Raw genomic sequence first — 22,807 nt, 5'->3', positions numbered from 1 at the left:
ATCTAAAGCTAAGGAATTACAACCAAGAGAACTAAATAAAACAGAATCCACAAAGCATTCAGAGAGATAAACAAAAGAACTTAACCAAACAAAATAGACTTTAAGTCCAAGTTAACCAGAGTTAAACAAAACACAAACTACAAATCTCTACTAGAGTTAAAACAGAAAACCCATGGGGACAAAAGTTAGCCAAGCTATTACAGCTGACAACAAGCTAAACAAAGACACACCGGTCTAACACCAGACAAAGTGGCAAACTGTCTGAACAAACAATTCAGATCAGCCGCGCCTTCTCCCAGGAAGTCCAGGGTTAAAAAGGGAGGCCTCAGCAGGGATTGGTGGAGTTGACTGATTGAGGAGCCAATCAGTTCTGCTGTAGACCTCAGGGGTGTGGCACTGGAGGAAGAGGGCTGCCTTCAATTCCCAGTAGAGTCCAGTTGATGATAATGGAGCTGCAGATGTACAGAAAAGAGAAAAAGAAAACCTACAAGGCCACCGGCCGTAACAGGTAAGAACAAACATCACCATAACAATGAACCAGCAAGGATATGATGGAAAAGACGGAATATAAAGGCTGGGCTGACAAGGAAATGGAAACAGGTGAGTGATTACCAAAAAGGAACAGGTGCAAGTGGGAGTGGCAGGTGAACAAGGAAGATCACTGGGGAGCAAATGACTGAGAGCAGGTGAATGAGAAAACCGATCAAGCAGAAACACAACACAGATTTACGAGAGCAGTTCACACAGAACTACGAAAACACAAGAGTGACAAGAACACGCAGAACCCACGAAGGAGACAGAACGCACAGCCACGCAACAACCATGAAACCAGACTGAACTACAAGAACATATTATAAAGAAAACACAAGGAACAAAATAAACACATGGCTCACAAGACCACAAGCATAAAAATCAAACTCAAAAAACCCGAAATCCTGATATTATTTGTGATTCACTTGCATACACCTATAAAACCAAACTTCAAACTTAGTTTCATTACAGTAGTGTATATGCCAGCGTTTCAGTAGTTTATGAGAGCATTTTAATGGAGTGTATGAGAGCCTTTCAGTATTGTTTATGAAAGAGTTTCAGTAGTGTGTATGACAGTATTTCTGTAGTGCATACAAATGTATTTCATTAGTTTATTTGAAAGCATTTCAGTAAATAGTTTTTGTTGTGTTTTTGACAGTATTTCACCTACGTGCATGAGAGCTTTTTTTGGGTGTGTATAAGCGCATTTCAGTGGAGCGTATCACAGCTCTATTTATATGTATGAAAGCATATTTAGTAGTACATATGATGGCATTTCAGTAAGAGCTAGCATAGAAGCATAGCATAGAACTAGCACAGAAGTATTTTAGTAGTTTGTATGATGGTATTTCTATAGAAGTATGTTAGTAGTGTCTAAAAAATCTTTTCAGTTGCATGTATGTGAACGTCAACATTGTATTTAAAAGTATTTCAGTAGTATATGTGCAAGGTTTTCAGTATAGTCTGTGAAAGAGTTTTGTTTTGTTGGTGTGTATATGGGCAAATTTAGAATAATGTCCCGAATAGCCTCTCATAGATTTGAATGTTTCTTAGTGTCACGATTGCTGACTAAAATCACACAAACATTAAACTATTTTTAAAGCCTGAAAAAACATCTGCTCACATTAAACTTATATGCTTCCTGTACAAAAATCCATAGCTTTTGTGCAAGTCCTAACACAGAACCAATATTTTTGTTTTGCTCTAATGCTTCATATTTTGTTATCCTGGGTTGTCTCTAAGGGACAGACTAAAATGCAGCTTTTTAAACAATTGCGGCCCATTAAAAGGAGTTCTGCTGCTGTGGTCATAGCTGTTTTGATTGTTGCTAAGTGTCAGCATACCTGAGGTTGAAGACAAACTGATGCTTTTTAAATCTTTGTAGCTTTTATTCAGAAGCAGTCAGAAATAAAATAGACTATGTGCAACACCCATTCTGGTGCTCCACAAAATGTTCTGCTATGCTGACCACATAAAAAGGCCTATTTTATGCATCATTTAATGCTTTCTACACTAAATACATCTCCTGACAATTTATTCAAAAATATATTTTTTTTTACAGGAGTGAGAGGAGGAAAAAAAATTTGCCAAAATGCAACAATGTGGTAATAATTAAAATAAAAGTGAAATGATGAATAAAAGGGTTAATTTCTTCAAAGATTAACTTATTATTGATATTATGTGAAGGTTTGATTGAAACAAACAAACTCACTTTCACACACAGACATGAGCAAAAACATCATTGGCCTTTCTCCTTTGGCAGTAGGCAGTAAAGGTAAGCACATTATGTATATGGCATCTAAGAATGTTGAATATGAAATAAGGCACAGCTTGATCGATCGTAGAGTGATGGTGCATCTACACATATACAGTAGATGTGTGCAGGGTTGCAGGGATACGTGCATTTTGCAAGTGGGTACAAGGTACCCAGGGGATAAGTATTGCCAGAAGGATAAAATGACAGGCTCGGGTCTTTTACCTTACACCTTCTTTATTAATCTGAACTAACTTAGTATAAATTTCAAATTAAAATCTCAAGATTCATGGCTAGTTCCAGTGTTTGAAAATGCTTCATGGAATTTGTCACCAAATCTAGTTAGTGAAGAAAATATTACCTCCTTCTAACTTTGGAAAAGAACATTTTTAAGCCTTTGAATATATCCTAAAACAGGTTTAAAATTTATTTCAAAATGTTATCATTACCAACCATTCATCTGTGAGGATGCAGACAGGAGCCATGAGAAGAAGAGCATATGACCCAAAAACTGCCTTGAATCAGTGGATTATGGCTCTGTGGCATATGGTATTCAAATTCAAATTCAATTCAAAAATACTTCATTAATCCCAAAGGGAAATTAAATGTTGTTGTAGCTCATCACCCTGGTTTGGGTAAAGAGTTGTTATAGATGCTGATGGCTGTGCGCAGGAAGGGTCTCTTGTCCTGGTGGGTTCTGGTGTCCTCAAAGAGCCCCACCAGGTTAGCCTTGCTGGCCTCCTGCGGAGCCATGATGGCTGAGCTTCCAGAGCTCAGGTTGGTCTTGTAGTCCTGGGCGATCTCCCGGACCAGGTGCTAGAAGGGCAGCGTCCGGATGAGCTGCTTGGTGGTTTTCTGGTAGTGGTGGATTTCCTTGACAACCACGGTACCAAGCCTGTATTGGTGAGGCTTCTTCACTCCGCCGGCCGGGGCGCTCTTGCTGGCAGCTTTGGTGGTTTGGCTGCTTCCTTGGAGCTTTATTTACGGGCAGTCTGTTTGGTTCTGGCCATGACTGGACTTCAGGGGATCCATAACACTTGTTGTTACGGTTACGCATCATAACAAGATGTCCAAAAGTAAAAATCCTTCCAGCTGCACAGCATCCGATACCAGAGGAAATAATAATCCAAAAAAGTGATTTACATTAAAAAAAGAGGAATAACATTTTTAAAAGCAACATCTCAGAATGAATGTAACAGAGCTGCTCCAAAATGCAGCCACCTCAAGCAGCACAATTCTAGAATTGCCACTGTAATAGCCCAGTGGTGTCCACTCCTGGTCCTGGAGGGCCAATATCCTGCATGTTTTAGTTGTTTCTCTGCTTTGACACACCTGATTTGAATAAATAAGTGATTAACAGACTTCAGTAGAACTTGAAGACCTGCAGAAGAGCAAGAAAACAACTAAAACATGCAGGATAGTAGCCCTCCAGGACCGGGATTGGACACCACTGGTATAACCTGTCATTTTCTGCTTGGGGTCAGATCTGGTAACTTTTATCGATGTGGTCATTGTCATCCTGAAAGACAATACTCCCATCAGTGCAGACATCAATTAAGGATAAAGGTGACCACCCACAGGAACTTTGTATTGATTGTGGTATTTTTACATTTTGATAAGACAAGTAGACCCAAAAACAGCAAAGTGCCCCTTTCCTTCAGCAAAACATTATCCAACTGATTCATGGGAAGAAGGTTCAAGGTTTTTTTTTCTCTTTCATTTGTTACATAACTGTACACGAATAATATCTAACAAGACATTTCACCGGTTCTCAATTGGTATAATGTCAAACTCATTTACTGGAAAAATCCTTCAATTCTTTTCCACAGATAATGACCCTGAGATGTCAGTACTTGAAGTTTTTTACTGCCATCACTGTAATAAAGTACATTGTAAAGTGTTTGTTAGATGAAAAGTATACGATATACCTTGTACAACTTCCTTTAATCAATGAAAAGTGTTGGAGGAAAGGTTACATCCAAACCTTTATCTGTTATCTGTTAATGTCTGGAAGCCTTTAGCCAACACTGATCTCTCTAATCCCAGTGTACATGTCATGTAGTTCACCCATCATTTTAGATTATTTCCACAGTCCTCACTCTGTTTGTCTTCCCTCTTACATGGGCATGCACACAAACTTAGTAGAGGGAAAGTGTCAGTCTGGAAAATAACTAATTACAGCCTGCTATCTATGGATAAGTTAATAACAGCTTTTTTGAAGATGGTGTCTATCAATCATGCGTGCACCAGTCACTCGCTATTCTAGCTGAGTTATATCACAGTGCAGGAAAAAGAGCATGTTTTAATTGGAGTCTGAATGTCTGACATTGCAGGAGCTCATCAGATCCAAGTTATGACAAAGGTCTTGCTGCTCTGAGATCAACTCAAAGAGGGGCAGAAGAAGGGACAGCAGGTAGAGTCAAATGTGTTGATGGTATGTGTCAGTGTTCAGGCAGTCTGTCGAAATTAACATAAATTCTTACAAAGTAGACATCTGTGCTTGATGTAAAACAGCAGCTGTTCTGCAGTTTAAAAACAGGGATTTCATTTATTTTTTGAGGGGAAGAAACATAAGCAAGAGTAACTTTTTGCACTGGGTAATTAAGGCTTTCAGCTGAAGTTCTTTTTCAGGCAGAAAAAAATTGTTAATCAGCTGTAACTGATTTATTTTTATATATTTTTATTTTTGCTTTTATATGAAGGCCATAAAAAAACTAAATTGATGCCAGTTTTCTTCATTATTCAGGCTAATAATTCATTTCAGTCTTCCTGTGTGCAACAGAGGGTAAATCTCAGTATACAGCATGTACACCTGCTGGGAAAAATCCCATTACACCATTACTGCACAGGGGAGATCACCAAATTAAGTTCTGTGGAAAAAAGATTGTGAAACACATTTCATTTTTTTTCACTTTCTATTTGTTTTCCAGTTTGTTTGTTTGGTTTTTTGCATATCACCATTTACACCATTTACAAAGACAAGGAATCCAAAGTCATTTATGTTCATACTATAGTAAGTAAGTGAAATCATACAAGTAATCTCTAATGTATTACAAATAAAAATTGAGTGATTAAAAAAAATACCTTAACCTGAACTGAGGAGGGTTAGTATAAAAAGGCTGCTGTGTCTCTTCCTATGCATGTCATCTGCAACATCTTCTGTTTTTATTTTTACATATACAACATGGTTACAGATTAACTTTAATCATTTGTCTGCTTCACTGACAGATTACTCAGTGGGTCTGTCTCTTAGAAACTCAACTGTGTGAACTGACTTAATATTTCCTGTTAGACTAAAACAAAATTCTGTTTTAAAATAATTACAAATCTAGCATTCCTTAAAAGAATGCATAGCCCTCCTAGCTCTTTATGCCAGAGTTTCCAACTAAGATCGATTTATGTTGAGAAATGTTGAGAGTTATAGCTGTTTCAGTCAAACCTTGTAAATAAAGTTGTGTCTGATCTCATGCAATATTGCAAGATCTTGTGAGATGGCACTGAAATAATGTGCATGACCTAGAATACAGTTTTTTCAAGCTGTGCACACCAAAAAATGCAGTCTCACAACTCACTAGTCACAAATACTCAAAATTCAGTGAGACAGTAACTGAAGATTTGCCTATTTTCTTGAAGTTTTGAGTCACCACCTATTTTTCGACAGTTGCAGCCAAGTGAGATATTACAGACAACAAAAATGCAAAAAAGATAAGCCAAATATTCACAAACACACACACACACACACACACACAGGTAACCCCCTGACATCCATAAAGTTGTCAAGGATTTTGAAGCATACCGTGACATTGTGCTGTACCAAGCATTTTATCCATGTCTCCTGTTTTTGTTTATTCCCAAAACGATCCACTGGAGACATCTCTGAAAGCAAGGAATGCAAGGTCACCCAAGATGAGCATCCAGATCGATAGGAGAGCACTCTAGTAGTTTGTAGTTTTTTCTTAAACTGCACATGTCCTTAAGAGAGAAAACTAACCTGAAGCCTGAAAGGAATCTTAACTATACTACACTCAGTAATATTTAACTGCCAGATAACAGACATAAAAACACCAAGTACTCAGAATCATTAACTCACATTTTTCTTTCTCCATTAATTTTAGTGTGTTTTTTTAACACCTAAAGGATAGAAAATCAATTTAAGTTCACAGCCCATGTCAAAACTTTGACTTCTCACTTACTACAGCACAAAATACCGATGTCATGTTAAACAATGGCTTACCCAGGATTTTGGTTTTTAAAACGCAAAGAATTTGCAGGTTGATCAAAAGAAATAAAAAGTTGCAGCACAGAATTTAATTGCATTTAATATTTCCCAAACCTGACACGTGCTTTTAAACTCTGGCACAGGATGCAACAACAACAACACAACAACACCCTTGTTTTTTGTTTATGTTTGTCTGCTCATCTACTCTGGATGTCTAACAGTTTGATGATATGAAGATTAACAAGGACTTATCATAGATTTCTCTCAGTTTGATACAGAGATTGTCAGAACCGTTCCACTGCTTTACATAAATTAGACTCGTGGCTCACTGATGAATTTAATGATACTGTCATGAGAGAAGAGGCAGGAATATATCATTCCTTTTGAAGTGGATAATTGTACGACGTATTGTAGTACTGTGATTTGCAAGGTAATGCTCTCTAAATATTAAGTGTGTCATGATCGATGAATATTATCAAATGTGGTGCCAGGAGACCAAAAATTACGAACAAGTGATGAGTGATTAGATAATAATTTTGCCAATTACAGTAATCACATAAAATACTTTCCTGTCATGATTACTTGAGTATTATCATAATACCTTGTTATATACAGTTATTACTTGACTTAAGCTTTTATATTAATTTCGTTGAACTCTCATAGGGCCTGGGAATGTGTACATGAAGAGCAATATTCTGAAAGTTGTGTGAAAAGGACAGTTCCATGTATGCAGCCTACAACCTGTCAATGTTCACTAAGTTCACAGTGCTTTTTTGGGGAGCATGCCAAACAAATTTAAAAGAAAACTTATCTGCAATGCAAGGACCAAAATTTAATTCAAAATGTTGAGCTTAACATTAGATCACAAATTCAAGATAGTAGAACTGTCACAGCTCCACTGTTCCTGCCACGCCTCCTGCTCTCAGTCATGCCACAGTTCAGTTACTTCCCACAGTCCCTCAGTCTCATGCCACGCCCTTGTTTCCATGCCGACGCAATCACAGCCATTAGTCACACCTGTTCCTGCCTGTATTTAAGTCCACAGCCCACTGCCCCTAGTTGCCAGATTATTGAACTTGTAGATGTCCAGCGTTTATCCACAGTTCCTGCCTGACTCCATGTTGACAGACACTTGCCTGACCTTCAATCCACGAGGTTTGCCTTCTCCTTGCCGGATACTTCCCTGGACTCTGACACACGGTAACCGACCTCGCTTCTCGTTTCTGGACCTCGCCCTTTGGATCATCCCTTTCTGGATTTGGTTGCAAACCTTAGATTCTCTGGTTCTGACCCCTTGCCTGGCCCTGGACTCTCCTTCTCGCCTAAGCCCTGACCATCCCAGCCGCACCCAACCACCAGTACCTGACAGTCTTACCTGTCCTGGTCCTGCTCCCAAACAACAACGTGAGTGCTGAGTCCAGTTTCAGTAATCCAGTTTGCCAAGCGTCTACAATAAACATCTTAAAACTTTGTCTGTGTCTGCGCATTCTGAATCCTGCCAAGTCTAGCCTTGTCAAGAACAGTATTTTCCTGGATAAGAGCCCCCGCTTTTGGCTCCCGCCCATAGCACTTAGCACTTGACCCATATGGCCCCTCCTGCAGGTGGTGGGCCCACAGGGAGGCAAATCTATGTAGCTCATTTGGGCTGATTCTAACAGGGCTCAATGAGTAGAGGTTCAGTAACTAGGGACTCGCTGACTAGCCCTTCCCCCAGTGTTGTGTGTATAAATTGCCCGAAAAGGCAATTAGTTTGGCAAAAGAATAATAAGAGGAAAAGTGAAGTGAAATTTATATAGCACTTTTCCACAACAAGACAATTCAAAGTGCTTTACAACACAGAAACAACAATCAGGTACGTAATCAAATACAGATAAAAACATCATATCAAACATCATAAAAACATCATAATCATATAGAGATACAGAAGTAAAAACATCAATCATGTATAATCTAAATGAAATATAAGATAATTTAAATAAAATCATGAAACTAAACACTATAATTTCATTCAAACTGCCTGTTGTGCTCAGGCCTAATAATTACTTTCTGAGAGTTTAATTAAAATCCATCCACTCGATCATGAGATAGTTTGCTAGTAGACAAATGAACAGACACAGGCAATTAAGTACATGATCGCCTGCCTTTCATGGTAGCAGGTGATTAAAAAATAGAGGGTTTAGTAGGTGGCATAATTAAAATTGAGTAAAGTTTTAACATTAAGACTCACCCTAAAAGTGTACTTATGTATTACTTAATTTCACAAAACCTGCCACTAAAAGGGGTTCCACAGATTGGAGAGGTAATCATACAGTAAACAGCTAAGAGACAAATGAATTGAATACTTTAAAACATGCTGCCCTAAAAGTGTCAGTGAATAAACCTACATGTGTTCTTTTCCTGATCTCTCTATTTTTTGTTGAACTCCAAACGTCTGAGCATCTGAAGTGTGACAGAGAAGTTCTGCATTTCAGCACACTTTTATCCACCACAGGGCGCATGCAGCTGATGAATCACAATGTCTGACAGATGCCAGTGTGTAACGTCGAGCATTTTAAATATCACTTCATCACAATCGCTATTAAACACAGAGACAATGGAGGTCAATGTGGGGAGGTTTAGTGTATATAAACTTATTGGAATGCAACTTTTAAAGGAATTCACTTCTTCCTGTGTTACAACAAAAGGGATGAAATAAAGTTCAAAAGATAGTTGTTGTTTTTTTTACTTCAAAAAGGGAGTAGAATTATTATAAAGTATTACACCTTAGACTGCAAAAAATGTACGGGAAAAAAAAAACAAGAAAACAATAGTGTGATCACAATCAGCAACATTTACTCTGTTTCTGCATACTTTGTGCTGTTTTAGCCATTCGTTAGTCTAAACATTCAGCTAATTCAGGAGATGGGAGCTACGACTTTGAGGTTTTTGTAACTCTTAAACTTAAAAAAAAAACAACTTCATCGATCAGTATTAAAAACACACTGAGGTCTTTGAAGTACCTTTATAAACATTGTTTTCTTTAAAGTCTGTTTCAGTGCACTTGCTTAATTTATGTCTTCTTTTGCTACTTTTAATTTTTAGCTACCCTTTTGCTATTTTACCATCTGGCTATCCATTTGTTACTTTTGGCTTTTGGCAAACATTTTGCTACTTTCAGCTTCTAGCTGACCTTTGGCTGCTTTTAGCCTTTAGGTGCTCTTTTGCTATTTTACCTTCCACCTACCATTTTGCTACCTTCAGCTTTTAGCCAGTGTTTTTGGTACTTTTAATTGATGTTTTGCTACTTTTAAGTTTTAGCTTTTGGTTTTTAGTTAGAATTTGCTTATTTTAGATTTTATCAAGCATTTTGCTCCTTTTAGCTTTTAGTTAGTGTTCTGCTTCATTTTGCTTTAAGTTAGTTTTAGTTTCTTTAGCTAATTTCAGCAAAACGATTCAGAATTCAGCATTCACACAACATTTTCACAGAAAATGCTATTTCTCTAGCTGGACTTTGTTTGTTTATTTTTACAGATTTTCCCAACAACCAGGTTAAAAAATGTCCAACAGGACACACTAACTAATTCATTTGGAAACACGTGATGGTTCTTTATCATTCTTCTATTTAAAAGTGCAGTTTTCTTCAACAGTTTTTCAGACAGGTATAACCTTTACCTTAAATCAGTGAAAAAAGGTCACAGAAATTTTGTGATAAAATATGTGACTGATCCAGAGTTGTGTCAAAAAACAGTAATTTCTGTGAAAACCTTCCTTATTTGCAGTCATGGTGGGATGGTGATTTGTGATCTAATGAGACTGATTAAACAAGTGGTGACTTGACGTCATGCTGTGATTACAGTCTGTGCCTTCAAATAATTGTCTGCAAGAGGAGAAGAACAACAATGTCTGGGACCAAACAAATCATCAGTGCCAGCTGAGCTCCTTTAGGAAGCGTAATCAGTGCTGTAAATGATGAAACATGCTAAATTTAGAAGGAAATTATTAAAACCAAGATGTGGCATATTGAGAAATGTAAATTCAGGAAGTGGCAACTGCTGAAAAGGATCAAATCCAGTCATGGAAAAAAAAAGTCCATGGCCTTTCAGTTCTAGGGTTTCATGTATCAAAACATAATATAAATGATCTGCTCCTCACTAGATTCTAAAATTGTTCAAATTTAACTTCAAGTGTACAAAACACAAAACAGGTTTGACTGGGTCATTATTTATTAAACACAAATTAAGCCAAAATGGAAAGGTTGTGTGAAAAACTAAGTCCACTCCATGATTCAACAGGTTGTAGAACAACCTTCAGCAGCAAGAACTCTAGTTAGTCATTTTATAGATGGCTTTATCAGTCTCTCACATCTTTGTGAGAGAATTTTGTCCCAGTCTTCTTACAACATTAGTTCAGTTCTCTCAGGAGCGCTGTTGTGTTTGGGATCATTGTTCTGTTGCATCATGACCCAGTTTGGTCCAACCTTCAGCTGTCAGACAGACAGTCTCACATTTGAGTCCTTTGGCCTACAGAGGAGTTCCTGTTTGATTCAATGACTGCAAAGAGCCCAGGTCCTGTAGATGCAAAACAAGCCCAAATCATTAGACTTCCACCACTGTGCTTGACAGTTGGTATGAGATGTTTGTGCTGGTATGATGTGTTTGGTTTTCACCAAACATGGAGCTGTGCATTACGGGTAAAAGTCTCGACTTTGGTGTCATCTGTTTAAAGGACATTGTTCCAGAAGTCTTGTGGTCCATTTAGATGAAACTTTACAAACCAAAGTCGTGCTGCCATGAAAGACAAGATTTTCTCCTGACAATCATTCCAAACAAGCCTTACTTGTTTAGTCTTTTTTTATTTGTCCCATCTGGAATTTTACCTTTACCTTAACCTTTAACCTGCTAACTGGGGTCTGTGGAGAGCTCCCCTGGTGTATTGGCATTGCACAGTCTGACCTCAAGGTGAATTTGCTGTGATGTCCATTCATTCTTTCCATAGAATAATGGTCAAATTGTTAGGAAATTACCTTTTACCCTTTCCAGCTTCATGGGCAGCAACAGCTGCTTTTCTAAGGTCTTTGCCGATGTCTTTAAACCTTGGCATTGAGTTAACATCTGATCTAGAGCAGCAAACTGACAGAACTCCTTCTTTTATTGAGGTCCTCACACTGATGAGGATCAGTTAATCATTACATCTGATCAGCAGCTCCTGGCTGATACTAAACCTTCCAAATCTTGTGGACGTAGTGAAGGTGGACTTAGATTTTCCGCATATATTTCACATTTTGGTTTTGTTTTTGTTTAATAAATAATTACATGGTGGAACTTGTTGTGTTTTTGTGCACTTGTGGTTAGAGCTGAATCATTTTAGAACCTGGTAAAGGCCAGATCATTTAACTATGGCCTGAACTGACAGAGAACAAGGGTGGACTTTCTTTTTCTTGTAACTGTGTCAATAAAAATGTGCTTCTTATTGCAGATATCAGATCTATATAACATTACCACACAGAGAACATTAAGGTAATTTTTGATCAAAGTATCTGAAAAATGAAAAAAACACCAAAATGTGCCCTACTCCAGCAATCTAATTTTTTGACTCAGAAAATGTTAGACATTTTTCAGTGCTGACAAATTTATTTATGACCTTTTTAACAATGTGCGATAAATAATAAAAGCTTTATCTCCTATGAATCATATGCAACAGCTGTGCCATGCAAAGTGTTGTGGTAAACCCAAGGCTAAACAGGGCAGGTGTAAAGAACAATAAACTCTTTAATCACAAAGCAAACAAAGTGTTGCAACAATACTGGGCCCATAAACACAAATTCAAAAAAAAAGGGAAAAGTAAATCTGCACAACAATGAACTAAGATGAAGACACAGTACAACATAAAGAGGATCAAACACCGGAAAACTTGGAACTTCAGAAACCGTGGGAGACGAAGCCCAAGGCAGTGCAGGTGTTGGGAGATCACTAAGCAAGACTAAAAAGTGAAGGAACAGACTGAGGAAATAGAACAAGAATGCAGGAAATGAAGCAACAGCAAAACTACCCAAACTTAGGAACACTGAATCTAAAGAAAAAAAACAGAAGTAAAGTCAAGAAGATAAAAAACAAAAACTTCACCAGATATAAACATTGCAAAATCCACAGAATTATATTATTTTTTCATAATCCATTAACTGTAAGAGGGAAAAAAAAGTTCAGAAGGCTACCATTTACTTTTGCACACTTGACACATTTTTATGTAGAAACTTAGGAGTAAAGGAACAGTAATAATTATTATAATTATCTGCTTATTCAGAACCTATTTGGTTTGTGCCCCTATAGTATTGACATAAAGAGGGAGTTTCAGTCAAAAGTAAACCTGACACCACATGTCCACGCTAAGGTGGCATCACATTGAGCTGTGTGTTCATGAGGAAGTCTTCAGAATGTCTTGAGATTGTCGCGGGGTTCTCGACTTCCTCGCTTTAGTTACAGAGGCACACAGCCCTGTCACTTGAGTTTTGAGAATCCCCCCTGAATATTTATCTAAGAAGTTAAAGGGGACCTGTTATGCTTCCTTGAATAAGTCAGGATAGGTCTGTGGGCTATACAGAACATGTTCATTAAATGTAATAGACAAAATCATTCTCAATATTGAGATTTCACCTGATCAGTTCTGCCTGTTTTGAGCTCATTTCAGAATGAGCGGTTTTAGGACTACGTCACTATTATGCAAATAAGCTGCTGTTGGCCACACCCCCAACTCAGTGTCCATCTCAAAACATAAAAACTCTCTGAAGGATTAAATGCTGTAGATCTGATGCACATTTATATTGTTGTTAATTCAAACTCTGAGGATTCTGTCTTTGGAACAGGGGCACTTAGTGATTCAGAACCAACATTTGTCAAGTAGGAGAGTGGCAGTGAGTGGGTAGTACTCGTACTCGTAGCGGGTCTGGACAGCGGCAATCAGCGGGTCCGAATGGATATTTGTCGAGTCAGACAGCAGCAATTAGTTGTCCGAAACCTGACTGGTCAGGACACATGTAGACACATGTTCTATATTGCAGCCAACAACAGAACATTTTCCTTTTCCAGCAGACATTGTTCAGCAGTAAAACCAGCAGAACAAACGTAATAGTCTTCTTGTAATAAAGTGGGTGGAGCTTCACTTGGGTTGCTAGGTGAGGGGCCGGGCTCGGCTTGAGGTTGCGAGGTAACAAGAATTGTGACACAACAATCCCAAGGTTTTTGAAACAGGTTGTTTTGCAGACACCAGAAAACATTTACTTATTGTCAAAAAACAGCTGGGTGCTTTTTTTGTGCTTGGACTGTTTCTAGAAGCAGTAGATACCCAAATGAAAGTACAAAAACGTGCAAAAAGTGAATTTTGCATAATAGGTCCCCTTTAATAGACCTTGGCTTCATCAAGTTAAAAGACTTTCTAGAGCCTTCAGCACCACTTGTTAAGAGTTTTAGTTGAATGTATGTATATGTTTGAGCATGTAGGTATAATTTTGATCCTTTGTGAATTAGAGGAAATCTTTAAATTCAGACTTCCATCCATCTTTTTTTTAACCTGCTTTTTCCTTTTTGGATTGTGGGAAGCTGGTGCTTATCTCCAGCAGTCACAGTGTGAGAGGCAGGGGACACCCTAGACAGGTTACAAGTTCATCACAGGGACACATGGAGACAAACGAGACAAACAATTACTTACACTCTCACTCATACCTAGGGACAATTTCAGAGTTACCAATTAAAAACATGCATGTTTTTGGTCTGTGGGAGGAAACCAGACAACCTGGAGTAAATCTACATGTGCACTGGAAGAACAAGCAAACTCCAACCAGAAAAGCCCCATATCGGGAGGGAAACTTGCAGCCTTCTTGCTGTGAGGCAACAGCTTTAGCCACTGCACCACTGTTCCTCCTTAAATTCAAGTTTGATTTGAAAAATCATTTAAGCTGTATGTCCTATAATCATTCAACTTTAAAAAACAGCAGATCAAATAAATCATTAAAAGCTGACATAATACAACATTCAGGCCCATGATGAGTGGATGTAAAACTCTGACTGCAACTGCAAATGAACTCTGTCAAGAAGAGTGGTCAAATATCAGCCAGAATTATGCTTAAAGCTTGTTGATGAGTACATGTGGTTGATGTACAATTTAAGGAACATTTACCAAACATTACACACACACTGTATATTTAAAATATTATTTTGTTTTTTTGGTTTCAGATTGCTTTGCCCTCAGCCAGCTTCACCACATGCTGCTGGCAGCTTTGTTAGTGGGAACAGTAACTGCTTCTTGCTGCTATCCATATGGCATTTATTTAGGAGAGAATCCTGTCATGGAGTGCATTCCAGGTAACCTGCATGACAGTAGAAGCTAATCTGGCCTGGCTTGTGTGTGGGATGCGTTCCCCTTTGAAGTGGATAACCAGCACTCTTTGAAGTGGGTTCCCATTCGTCAGTACTTCCCAGCTGTAAAGAAGGATGATTGGGACGATGAGGCATCTTTCTTTGCCTTATTTTCCTCTAGCTCTCTCACAGCGCCTCTCTACCAAAAATGGAGGTTGTCCTTACATCTTCCAATCACTTTTGCCACCGAGTTGCTCAGGATCCCCCCTGTGACTAGTGTCAACAAGCATCTTGATTAAATCACTGAATATGATCTTGTTTTCATTCATTCACCTTTTTACAAGAACTGAGACCCTTCCAGGCTACTTCAGTCCACTAGAGTTGGCTTTTGTGGTGTCATGCTCATTTACTTGTATAACTACTGTGCACAAATAAGTGTATTCATGAGCTGCACTCATATTTTCTGTTAATCTTGAGCTAAAACAGGCTGTTTTTGTCACTTAAACAAGTCACTCACCAAACTGACTTGTTTAATGTCACTCAGTTTGGTGACATTAAACAAGTCTTTTCTAAAGTGAGTGGCTGCTGCAAACTGAGACACCTTTAGGACAAACAATACCTCATGCAGAAGAAAAGCACTAGGTTTTTCCCTGTAGGATCTAAGCATCTGCTGTGTGCATGGTAAAGTCAGACAGTTACTTTTTTCTCAGAAGCAGAGATGGTGCAGGAGCTTTTTTTCTTCTTCTTTTGTTTAAGAAATACAGGTGAATTATTCTAGCAGGCAGCATCACATGCAAACCAGGAGCTTTCTGCTCGCCAAAAATGTTGTTTGCTTGTAGTTCTGCTTGTGTTTTGAGCTGCAGTCCTCGGCATTTGTTACAGAATACAAAGCTCAGCACAAAACCATTAATATCAAAACTGAAAGTTTATACATGAGTTCTGAACTTGAGTCACATGACTTGGACTCATGTTGTGTCACTTAATTCACAATTTTGACCACTTTAGACTGAACCTAATGACTTTGAATTAAACTCCATCTTAAACAGGTTGAGTCTTTTGACTGAAAATATGTAATATTTTACAAAAAACAAAACGTTTTTTGTTTTTTAAGTGTCTCACTGATTCATTTCTTGAATCAACTAATGCTAGCTACTGATTTCTTAATTAATTTCATTTTTTAAATTACATTAAAGGCCTGATTATACTGGCGTGAGTCACAATGTTTGTGACGTCAAGAGAGTAGAGTTGATATCCAGTATACACTGTAAGTACAATATTTCATATCTTTATGATTAAGATTGAAGTGTTTGTCCCTCATCAAAGGCTACTCTTTAGAATGCAGTGCTATTTATTTAAAGTTCAGCATTCAGTCAGTTTTTGGCTGAAACTGTTTTTTAGTAACCTACAAAGTTTCACCATTTAGCCACGGGCAAAAGAGCCAAATTAACTTCGCTCAGTCTCAGTTTCCGCCACAGCAGAGACGCTGTGACCTTATGGAAGGATTTTGTTTCCTGTTATCAACTGACCAAACGGGACGTCTGCATCACTCGGCCAAGATGACAGGTTCACCGACACCCAGTGAAACCAAGCTTCCAGACAATTTTCAAAAATTAATCAGAGGTATTTTATAATGTATTCTATTTCACCCCTTATTTGACTCTACCCTTTTTTGTCAGAGTTAGCAATAAAAGGCCTGAGGACAGCTGATAGAGCTTTTTACTTTCAAAACCTTTCTGCTCATGTACTTTATGCAACTTTGCAGGATTTGAGTCACTGTTCTCACAGTTTGACTACTCGAGCTGCAGTCTTTATCTCGGTCTGTCTGCACTGATCTTGAGGTGAAGCTGATATGATCAGGGAAAACTGGGAAATGCTTCACACAAAAAAAAGAAAAGAAAAGATACAATGTGTCAGAAAGACTTTGCTCTTTCTATAAAATTTTTGGCCTGTGGCAAGATTGAAGCGTGACTCTTCAAATTGGACGGCTATGGCTAGCCTTCAACCAATTCTAGTTACCACTGCCTTTCATAGTGCCAGGTGATCATGCATGTGTGGGTGTGTGGGTGTGCGTGTGTCAAAAATAGTACAGCAATCCCTACCTAAGTAGTTCTTTTGGTAAAGACAACAGAATCTAGAAGTATTCAGAAAGCGGCAACCGCTATTTGATACACTATGAAATAAGTAAGCCGTTCTGTTACTTTCAGGTTATGAAAGGTATTAAAAGACAAATATTTTATAAATTTATAAAAAAATATATAAAGTAGCATTCCTTAAAGCAGGGGTGGGCAACCCTGGTCCTCGAGGGCCTCTATCCTGCATGTTTTACTTGTTTCTCTGCTCCAACACACCTGATTTGAATCAATGGCTTTTGCGGAACATGAAGAGGTAATTTAACCACTGAATCAGGTGTGTTGGAGCAGTGGAACAAATAAAACATGCAGGATAGTGGCTCTCCAGGACCAGGGTTGCCTACCCCTGCCTTAAAGGATTACATATTGGCCTAATCCTTGTATGCAGAAGTTTTAAATGAACTTTTACTGTGTGTGGAAAAAATTAAATCACCAATGCTGCTTCCACAGCATTTAAGAGGTTTAGTATCAGTCAGGAGCAGTTAGAGAGGACGTAGTTGGAGTGAGGACAGAGGATGCAAAAGACAGAGTTAGATGGAGGAGGATGACTCCCTGAAAAAGGAACTGCTGAAAGAAAAAGAAGAAGTATCAGTCAGGAGCTTCTGATGAAATGTATTGATTACCTGATCCTCATCAGTGTGAGCACCTCAATAAAAGCAGGAGTTCGGTCAGTCTGCTGATATGAACCACAGGAGTGTGTGTCACAATGCCAAGGAAAGGTTAAATGTAATTTCCAAACTATTTGAAGTCCTTCGTTCTGCAGAGAGAAAGATTATTTACAATTAGAAAAACATTTAAGACAACTGCCCATCTTTACAGCAGCTTTGAATTTAGTTTTAAGAAGTTGGTTAACCACAGAGAGGATTGCCAAACTAAATTTATTTGTCATGTTTGGAAAATTGTATGAGGTAGACGTCCGTCACACATTTAATGTGTAAAGTTCCATGTCTCTTGGTTTCACAGTACTCGTTTCATTTCTGAAAGCTCATATCTGTACGGGATGTGGCTTGCTCAAATAGTGGTTTTTGAACAATCAGCAGCTTGAAGACAGACTGGTCTTTACCACCATTTTGGAGAAGTTTTTTCAGAAAGTGCCTTATCTCTGCCTGGTAGAAGTCGACTGCAGAGGCTATGTGGAAACATGATCTACCAGGCTGCTTGACAACATGACTCAAGTCCAACGCCAAGCCATCGAGGTTATTTCAAATGCTGGAAAAGGCAAGTTGGTGGATCTGAAAAGAACAAAGTCTCGGACCCTTAATGTCATTAGGAAGTAAAATTGGAAAGGGCACATATGGGACACCAGGTGTAGCCAAAGAGCCCTCTAGAGGTGATGTGGGATAATCATTGAAACACTGATAAAGATGTTACCGTTACCCCGTGGATCACTGTGGCCACATGCTAGTGTTCATTTCTACTTTATAGTTCTTAGTTCTTATATACTAGTAGTACATGTGCTTGTGTTTTCCTAGAGCAATTTTCTTTTTGAGAGTGATCTCCTGGACAGATGCACTTCTCTTGTTGCTCCATGTTCTCTGTTGGTTTGAATCTCCTCTGTGAAAGCAATCTATCATCATTCATTAGTCTTACTGTAATTCGTCTACCAGGAACCTTTGAGCGATCTTCACCTCTGCCTTTAAATTTGATAAACGGATCAGATCAATTGTCAGAACAAGCTTTTTCAGAGCATTCTCTAATTCATGTTTATTCTGCTTTGTATAGTGAGTATCATTTGGTTACACCAAAACCACAAAAGACACATCAGTTTAAGAAAAATACGCTTTGGTTATTTGTCTTCATGATGTGCTACACAATTGTAATGTAGAATACATACCAGGTGAAATTGTCCTTTCCGCTGATCCGGCTCTCCAGCTCTGACAAAGGCTGACGTCCTTGTATGATGAATGCTTCTGAAAAGCATTGTGACTGGATAAAAGCTTCCGCTCATTATCTAAAGCCAGACATATTCTGCTGCCTTTTCTTTATGGCAAAGAATTGTCTCTATTCAAAATGTTCTGCCTGACGTTTTTTATATTAAACTCGTATAAAAAAAATACCAAGCTGGGTTTTTTTCCAATCTTGCATACTGCTTTTACCATGACACAATCATTGCAGTTAAAAATAACATCAAACATTTTGCACTTACTGGGATGAAAAACAATGACAATTCTGGGATGACAATTTTGACCTTTGGCCAAAAGGAAAGGTCCTTATTTAAGGGTCCCAAACACAGCAGAGTAAACATGCTGGAACGAATGGACAAACAACCTGAGACAAAAGGATGGGAGACTGCTTCTACCCCATCAGTCAGATTTACCACGACCAAATGTCCATCACTGTAATGTGCTCAGGAAAACACATAATCAATTTGCCTAAAGTGAGCCATTGAACAGTTTTCTCATAAAATGGATAGTCTTTCAACATTTTTACAATCAGTTTTGGTTGGCATGCAGTAATCTACAAGGTATGAACAAACAACACATTTTAGCCTTTAAATTGGGATACTTTTTGCTTCTCCTTTAGTGGTCTCCACAGCAGACCATCTGTCTCCATCTCACCCTCTCCCAGCCTCCTCCTTTATCACACCAACACTTTACAGATTCTCCTTCACGACATCCATGAACCTTATCTGTAGTCTCCCTCTCTGACAGGTCCTTATTCAACATACATGGTCAAAAAGAACTTCATTGTGTTTTTGTGGATTTAAAAAAAGCATCGTGCCGACAGGGTGCAGAGAGAGGAGAAAGCAAAAATACCTATACTGTACTTTTAAATTTGTATTGGCACCTTCTTAAAATGCCAAAACAGCAACGGGACCCGCCCTGTTGGATGTCACAGTTACGACGCAGAGGCGCAAGTCGATGGCGTAACCCGTACTGTCCCAATTCTCCAATTTTTGCATGCTTGTAAGCTGCGCACAAAAATCTTTCTGTGCACTTCGACTGAGTACACACTTCATAGAGGGGCATAGGGTGTAGTGTGACTATTGGGACCAGGCCTTACACTGGTACAGGACATGGATGAGGACAGCAGGACAGTGGTGAGGTGCGCTGTAGGACTGACAGATAGCTTCAGTGTGGAGGTGGGAGTGCATTAAAGGATCGTCTCTGAGCCCCTTCTTGTTTGCTCTGGTGATGGACAGACTAACAGATGAGGTCAGGCAGGAATTTCCGTGGACTATGACATTTGCAGATGACATTGTGATCTGTGGTGAGAACAGGGAACAGGTGGAAGAGAACTTGGAGAGGTGGAGGTATGCTCTTGAAAGATGAGGAATGAAAGTCAGCCATAGTGAAGAGGGGAAATGCATTTTTAGCTAGTATCTCTGAGTGATCTTAAGTTCATTGATTTTTACAGTATTTTCTTTTTTTTACAGATTTTTACAGAACAGTGAGGCTACAAGGAGCAGAGGTGCAGGACTTCAAGTACTTCAAGTTGACTGACCAAAAAAACGGGAAATGTGGTAAAGAGGTGGAGAAGAGAATCCATCAGGATGGAGCGGATGGAGAAAAGTTACAGGAGTGATTTGTGACAAAAGGGTGGCAGCAAAGGTCAAAGTAAAGGTTTATAAAACAGCTATGTTGTATGGTTTGGAGACAGTGGGACTGACAAAAAGACAGGAGAAAGAACAGGAACTAATTTGGGACAGAACCTTCTGTCCTAAATTACCCCTGACACTCGTCTCCATCTACACCACCCTGCACGCTCTCTCTTCTTCACCTCTCTCATTCACTTCCTGTTGCTTTGGATGGTTTGTCCCAGGTACTTAAAGTCATCCAGCTTCAACACCTTCACTGTTCCACCTGTCTCCCTCTCATTTTCACACATATGGATTCTGTTTCACCTCCACTCGTCTGTCAACCTGTCCATCATCGCTGATAAAAAGAAGGGGCTCAGAGCCGATCCCTGATGTATTCCAACCCCCACCTTGAACCTATCGGTCATTCCTACTGCACATCACCACTGTCTCACTGTCCTTCTACATGCCCTTGCTACCATCACATACGTCTCCATCACAACTTCCTCATATAGTACTACAGTTCCTCTCTTGGCGCCCTATATGTGTTATCTTTTTCTACACCCACCAACTCCTGATCTCTCCAATTTAGGATATGTGCTTGGTATCTTTGTAAAATCATACTTTTATGATGCCTCCATGTTGGTGTGGAAAGTTAACTTGACGGAAAACCTCATATGTTCTAAATGACATCATCACTGCAGGTAAATGTACCAACAATCAACACTGGAGTAGAGGAGGTTGTTCATAGTTGGAGATTCCCACGGAGTCCAGTGGTACTACACCTGGTCTAACAGAAAAGGTCCGTCACTAATACCAAAATAAATCACAATTTTAATTAAATATAAAGTTGGATTTATTGGGCCTCAGGGGAACAAGCTGTGTCGCTGATTCACTCAGCAAATGTTACATATTTAATTTGTTCTGTTAATTCTGCAGCTGTGGGAGAAATTTACCTGTGAGGTGAACGCAGGTTTCTCTCACACTGCTGGCCTGTGTGTTCTTCATTTACACGTTTATTTAAATTTATTTGGATTAGTTACTCTGATCATTCTGCTTTATGCCTCCAAAGCCAGCTTTTAGATATAAATAACCTAACATTGGTATTTTAACCAAAAAAAAAAAAAAATTCTATATTGATTTTTGACAGTATTTTTAATCCAGATATATAAAAGGCAGTGGTTGGGTGCAGTTTGATGAAAGGGTTTCCTGAGGGGAAGCACAGAGTACATTAAGGAGCAAAGAGGTGTCAGCAGCTCTTGTTGTTGTACTGCGATCCGTGCCTTTGTTGACGGGATCAAACCGAACAGCAGGAAAAAATCACGAGGGTTGAGAAACTGACAATTTCAAAAGCAGTCAAAGATTAAAGAGAAACTAAAACTGTACAACGCTGCCTTTATAATTAGGAGCAAATATGAAGATAAAATTTAAACAATATAATGACTGCACGATTACCACCTACCATGAAAAGCCTGTGTCTGTATGCGTGTGTCTGTTAGCAAAATATCTCATCAACCACTGGGCAAAATTTAATGAAAGTTGCAGAAACTAATCATGGGATGTACATCTACAACTGATCAACTTCTGGAGTCCGTCTGGTTTAAAATAATCATCTTTAGCAAACATAAAAACGACAAAAGCTGAATTTATTTTACATATATTGAGCTAAAACTCGGTGTGGTCGTAGCTGAGACTCATCCCAATACATAATCCAAGGGCTTCACATTGCACAAAATCTTTGCTTAAAATATTGTCAATAACTATAGGAATTAACCCTTGTTGTCTGTTAGCAAAATATCTCATGAACCACTGAACAAATGTTAATGAAACTATCAGAAAGTAATTATTGGATACACATCTACAACTGATTAACTTTTGGAGTTCATTTGATTTAAGATGGCTGCCACGCTTGATAAGTCTTAAGCAAAACAAAAATAGGTAAAACTCTGACAATTTTACAAATGTTGGCTGGTAGTAGCTGAAATTCCTCTCCAATACATACTTTAAGTGCTAACAGATCACGCAAGGTCTGTTCTTAAAACTTTGTCATTATTTATTCTGAGTCAACTTTGTCTGTTTGTTAGCAAAATATCTCATGAAGCACTGGACAGACATAAATGAAACTTGCAGAAAGTAGTCATTGGAGGTAAATCTACAACTGAATCGGTTTTTGAGCGAACGCAATTCAAGATGTACGTCAACTGACCTCAGAAAATACAAAAATAGCTCTAATTCAGCCATTTTTACAGATATTAAGCTAAAGTTTATTCTTGTAGTAGCTGAATGTCACATGTAAAACATACCCCAATAGACACTCATTGCAGATCTTTG

The 22,807-nt window shown here is 38.6% G+C and overlaps 1 pseudogene; it reads right to left on the bottom strand.

Annotated features, from left to right (window-relative positions):
- Nucleotides 1–279: 279 nt before the first annotated feature.
- Nucleotides 280–3,294, bottom strand: LOC112450516 (annotated as a pseudogene).
- Between the last annotated feature and the right edge of the window lie 19,513 nt (nucleotides 3,295–22,807).

Source organism: Kryptolebias marmoratus, linkage group LG17, assembly GCF_001649575.2.
Source record: "Kryptolebias marmoratus isolate JLee-2015 linkage group LG17, ASM164957v2, whole genome shotgun sequence".
Lineage (NCBI taxonomy): Eukaryota > Metazoa > Chordata > Actinopteri > Cyprinodontiformes > Rivulidae > Kryptolebias > Kryptolebias marmoratus.
The sequence above is the reverse complement of the archived record's forward strand: the minus strand, read 5'-3'. Positions and strand labels throughout refer to the sequence as shown.